The sequence below is a fragment of the Mastigoproctus giganteus genome, chromosome 9 (assembly GCF_048544385.1).
Source record: "Mastigoproctus giganteus isolate SK-2022 chromosome 9, ASM4854438v1, whole genome shotgun sequence".
In the NCBI taxonomy this organism is placed as follows: Eukaryota; Metazoa; Arthropoda; class Arachnida; order Uropygi; family Thelyphonidae; genus Mastigoproctus; species Mastigoproctus giganteus.
The window spans coordinates 113,686,639-113,692,638 of NC_143583.1; the positions used below are offsets into that span (position 1 = coordinate 113,686,639).

The window sequence follows — 6,000 nt, forward strand, 5'->3', positions numbered from 1 at the left end:
AGGCCTCGTTTTAGGAAGGATGTAGAGTTGCTAGAAAGAGTGCAGAGAAGGGCAACAAGACTGGCGAGGGGAACAATAGGGTGCTCTTACCAAGAAAGGCTTAAGTTCTGCAGATTGCAGTGTCTGGAGACTAGACACCTGTGAGGTGATCTGATTGAGGTGTATATGGTCTTGAATGGATTGGGCATTCTCAATGCTGATGGGATTCTTCCTCTTGCTCAGATTACAAACCTGAGGGGGCATAAAGTGAAATTGAGGAAAGACAGTTGTTCAATAGATGTGTGCAAATTTGCTTTTAGGCTGCGGGTAGTTGATTGCTGAAACAAACTTTCATCTGTCATTGTGGAAGTTGATAGCTTAAATAAATTCAAGGAAGAAGTGGATAAACATTTGGAGCGAATGGATGGGTAAAATGGGAAGTTTTTTTTTTTGGCTGATGCTGTATAAGCTTGCTTTCTTGCATCACATGCCTCTACTAATGCTAATTACAAGCATTATCATATCGCCAACACTAGAAAAACAGTCTGATTCGGACCCAAAACTCAGACGAAAACAAGAAACACTATCAAATGAATAAAATAAACGTGATCGCCGTTCATTTATGGGTTAGTTACTTACTTATTCGTTATCGTTTTTAGAATTATTTAATATTTGAACAGCAGTATATAACGGATCCTTTACTGCACATCATTATACTACACAAAAATAATTCATATCACACAACAGCGAAATAGTTCAAATGGACGAAACAGGTTGCAATCAAAACCAAAGAATAAATCGAATAGATACTGTGATTTGCAGGCTGATACACACTTTACATACTTTATTATAAAAGCGTTCTTTCATAATAAATCTCAAAAACTTAAATAAACAATTCACTTGCTCTTACATTTTAGTTAATCTTCTTAGTCGGAATACGCATCCAATGCTCTTCATAATCACATGACTACAAAACGCAAAAATCTCAGAACATAATGAAAACACATACAACACGCGAATACACATAAATTTGAGAAACTTAAAAGCGTTTCTTATTCCGTTTTTTTCTTTTTTCTCTCTCACCACTGTTTACGACTTTCTAAAATGCATTTTCTATAGGGCACGGCCTCCTAGCGGCAGATATTAAAACTGTGGAAATAATATCAAAAAACCGAACTTAGAATTTTCGTTAAACGTCATGATCTACATGTGCTTCCAAATTACACTCTCGACAAAATTAACAGAACACGTAGAAAACGGATGCAAACTCGTGCAATTTGCGATGAAGGGGAACAAAATTTGATATTATTATTATTAGCCATATGGTGCAAGGACGCCTGAGGCTTATGCTGCACCAGCCAAAAAAAAAAAAAAAAAAAAATTCTGCGTTAACCTGAGAGAGAGTCAGACGTAGAAGGGAATCATAAAGAAAGAGAAGAATGATGATATTCAACTCAGGACCCTGGGTTTGCCACGTCCATACTCACCAGATGTAAGCCCCTGGGTGTATCATAGTATAACAATTAAATGAGGAGACACCGAGAAATTTCAATTTCGGAGAGGTACAAGGAACATTTATAGCTTATAAGTGGTTATAAGAATTACCAAAAAAGATCACATTACAGTAGTAGATTTAAGATGCTCGAAAATATGGTCACATTACAGACATGTAGACATGTATAGTATCTTCTGTACAGCGGCTCCAGGAACATCAGTTCATCTCACATCTGGTGAGTGTGGTCTTGGCACACCCAGGGTTCTGAGCTGGATATTATCATTCTTCTCTTCCTTGGCGGTTCCCTTTTATTTCTCTCTCTCTCTCTCTCTCTCTCTCTCTCTCTCTCTCTCTCTCTCTCTCTCTCTCTCTCAGGGTAGTTCAGAAATTTTTTTAGTCTTTTTGGCTGGTGCAGCATAAGCCTCAGGCTTCCTTGCACCATATGGCTAATAATAATAATAATAATAATAATAATAATAATAATAATAATAATAATAATAATAATAATAATAATCTCCGCCATGTTACTCTGTGATGATACAAAACTCTGTAGAGCGGTCAGAAACGTGTAGTGTTATGTTTGCGTATATTATGTGTTGTGTTGTTTCGGGTCTGTTTGCCACCGAGCAGGCGATCTTCTGGAAAGCGAGCCCGGTGCCCGTCAAAACCACGAGGAAGTGGGCTACAACTAGATATGTCCTTAGCCAAGTGGAGATAGATCATTATAATCTTTGTCTGCTCTGAAGGGGGCGAAGTCCAGCGCCCACCGGAGACAGTACGGGATTTCTTGGCACCAGTGGGTGATAACAAATCACGTACCCACAATTACCCAAACTTAGGGTATCAGCATAGAGAAAAAATAAATAAATAAAATCATAATTAAAAAAATAATAATAATAAATAAATAAACTAGTTAAAAAAAGTAAAATAAAATAAACTAGGATTAGAAAAGAATAGCGAAAGCTTAAAAAGCGATACTCACCTTGAAATTAATCTGCAATGGTTTACTTAGGTAGCGTGGTTAATGTTTAAGTTGAATTGTTAAATTGAAAAATTAAAAGGGAGGGAAGTAGGTAAAAGTTGACTGAGTTAAATGGGCGCAAGGAAACAGAAGTGTACACATCCAATCCTTGTTTGTCATCGAAATAAAAGAAAGAAGAATAATTAAAAACTATGTAAGTGAATCCGGTGAAGCCAATAGTTTGATTGATTGATTTGGTAGTTGTTGGCGTATCGGCTTCTGTGGCCATATTGCACCTCCCAAGGTTTTTGCAGTACTTTGATCCAAGCCCGAGGCGGGAATCGAACCCGCGACCTTTGGGTTGCCGGGCAGGTACTTTACCCACTCGGCTAGCCCGGTCGGCAAGCCAATAGTCTTTACGAGGACTTTCGTTAGTTAAAGAACGTCTTCAGTTGACAATGTGTGGGGAGAGAACGCGCATGGTATTTTAAGAATAAAAATTATACTCTCGTGATGCCTTTTTTGACATGTGGGAACTTTAATCTCGAGAGGTTCCAAATTGGGGAAAGATTGAAGGGGAGTTTAGAATTTAGAATTTTGAGGTTAGAGTGGTGCTTGTACCATTCGATAACTAGAGCTTCATATTGAAGTATCCTGTAGCTGGATTTTAGTTTAATGATGGAAATGGCAGAATCGATGAGCCGGTTGTGGTTGTGAGTCTGGGCATGAGTTGTAAGTTCTGTGACAGATTGGTTAGACGTGAGACTATGGAAATGGTAGTATGCACGGGTGTTGGATGTTTTTGATGAGCCAAATTTGGTAGTGGTACTTCCGATATAACATGTGTTGCAGTTTGGTTGACAATTAATGAGGTATATAATATTATTAAGGTCGTTTGTAGAATATTTGTATGTGTCTTTATAGGTGCTGAAGAAGGATCCTAATTTGTTGTAGGTGGAAAAAACAAGGGAGATATCAGTGTTGTTAAATAGGCGTCGGAACTGTCCTGCTAGTTCATTGTGGTAAGGGAGGACTATGCGGATGTTAGTTTTATTTTTGTCTTTGATTGGGATGGTAGATTTAATTTTATTTTTAGCGTTAAGGATTGTATTTAAAATGAGTTGGTGGGGGTAACCTCTGGATATAAATTTGTCGGTAATATACTGTATTTCATTGTGAAGGTTGGTGGGTGAGGAACTGTACTTTCGTGCCTTGTGAATTTGGTTATATAAAACTGCCTTTTTAGTGTTTAGAGGGTGCTGAGAAGCAAAATGTAAGTATTTACCGGTGTTTGTATTTTTCCTGAAAATTTTCGTATTTAATTTTGTGCCTGTTATATAGATAGTGAGATTAATGAAATTTATCTGATTGTTCTGTCCAATTTCAAGGGTGAATTTAAGTCTATCATGTACAGAGTTAAGTTTTACGAAGAGGTTATTAATAATGGATCTGTTGCCTACTACAAGAATGTCGTCGGCATAGCGCATGTATAATTTTAGTTCAGGGGGAAAGGGGTGTAGAATTTGGCTTTCAATGGCGGCTAGGTAGATTTCGGAAAATGTGGCCGAAATCTATATCGAAACCGAAATCTATCGAATGGTACAAGCACCACTCTAACCTCAAAATTCTAAACTCCCCTTCAATCTTTCCCCAATTTGGAACCTCTCGAGATTAAAGTTCCCACATGTCAAAAAAGGCATCACAAGAGTATAATTTTTATTCTTAAAATACCATGCGCGTTCTCTCCTCACACATTGCCAACTGAAGACGTTCTTTAACTAACGAAAGTCCTCGTAAAGACTATTGGCTTCACCGGATTCACTTACATAGTTTTTAATTATTCTTCTTTCTTTTATATCGATGACAACCAAGGATTGGATGTGTACACTTCTGTTTCCTTGCGCCCATTTAACTCAGTCAACTTTTACCTACTTCCCTCCCTTTTAATTTTTCAATTTAACAATTCAACTTAAACATTAACCACGCAGATTAATTTCAAGGTGAGTACCGCTTTTTAAGCTTTCGCTATTCTTTTCTAGTCTATTAACAAGGTACTTGAAGATTTCTAAAAATTTCGTATTGTCCAATAAACTAAGATAAAATTTATAGATAAGAGTAGAAAAAAATAAAATAAAACAGTATTAAAAAAGAAATAAAATAAAATAATATATATATATATACAGTAAACCCCCGCTATTCGCGGGGTCACGTTCCTGAGAAATGCCGCGAATACCGAAAACGCGAATACTGAGTTATGGCTCCCATAGTAATAAAGGGGTTCCGTTCCAAAGTATGAAATATATAAGAAAAACTAGTCTAAAATTTTGTCTATTTATGTATTATATGTACCTTCGTAATATGACTATGTACATAGACAGTACATAGTGAAATGCAAGCATAAGGCATAGAAATGAAAATAAGAAACAATTTAATATTAAATGTAATATTTATTAGAAATTTCAAACCATCGTCTTTGCTAGCTAAAAAACCTATCCCGCCAGTGCTATCACCAGTTTCGCTAAAGCGTTGATAAGGAGTTTTGCGTTTTCACGAATGATGAGTGAATTTAACGGAATTTTATTTTGAGTTCGGTCTTCTATCCACAGATTTAAAGCTTTTTCCATTTTTTCTAATTTAACATCACGAGTTACAGAGCAAATTTTTGAAGCAATTAGCGCGTTTTCACGGACACTACGGCGGATTTTTTCTTCCGATTTCTTGATTGATCGTACCATTGACTCATTGATTTTATAATGTTTTGCCACTGAGGAGACACTTTCATCACTAGAAATTTTATCTAATAACTCAATTTTATTCGCTAATGTCATCACCTTCTTTGATATTTTCACATTTCTCTTGTTATTCGTAGTCATATTTTTGTAGGGGTTAGAAAGAACTTGTCCACAATAAAGTCACTTTCTTCCGTTAACACACTCGAAAAAGTCTGTTTTACACTACAAAACGGTAGATTTATCACTTTTTTAAGCATATCAATTTATAAATTGATAAATTTATTCAATTTATAAGCATATATTATTATTATTATTATTATTATTATTATTATTATTATTAGCCATATGGTGCAAGGAAGCCCGAGGCTTATGCTGCACCAGCCAAAAAAAAAATTTCCCCAGTTACCCTGAGAGAGAGAGAGAGAGAGAGAGAGAGAGAGAGAGAGAGAGAGAGAGAGAGAGAGAGAGAGAGAGAAGTAGAAGGGAATCACCAAGAAAAAGAAAAATGATGATATCCAGCTCAGGACCCTGGGTGTGCCAAGCCCATACTCACCAGATGTGAGCCCTTGGGGGTATATAAATTAAAAGCAAACGACGAAACCTTCCATAACAAGCGCATAACACATATTGAACAAGGATTAGCGAGAAACATTCACGCTCGCGATTTTGTCACCCCTCTCCCCCCACCCACTGAGCGCTGTTTTGACCGGGAAAGATAATTTTAGCCACGCCAATGTTTTTTTATGGCGGAAAATATTCACGGCGCTTTAAAATTCCCATTTTTTAGGTTTCATTTTATATTAAATCGGCGATCGCGAATACGCGAAACCGCA

General features: G+C 36.7%; 1 protein-coding gene across 1 annotated transcript in view; it reads right to left on the bottom strand.

Annotated features, from left to right (window-relative positions):
• Positions 1-1,047, bottom strand: part of LOC150080653 (uncharacterized) — a 213,155-nt gene extending 212,108 nt beyond the window's left edge. The window contains exon 1 of the mRNA XM_090381862.1: positions 890-1,047. The gene's annotated coding sequence lies outside the window, so the exon portion shown is untranslated. The remainder of the gene's footprint in view (positions 1-889) is intronic.
• Between the last annotated feature and the right edge of the window lie 4,953 nt (positions 1,048-6,000).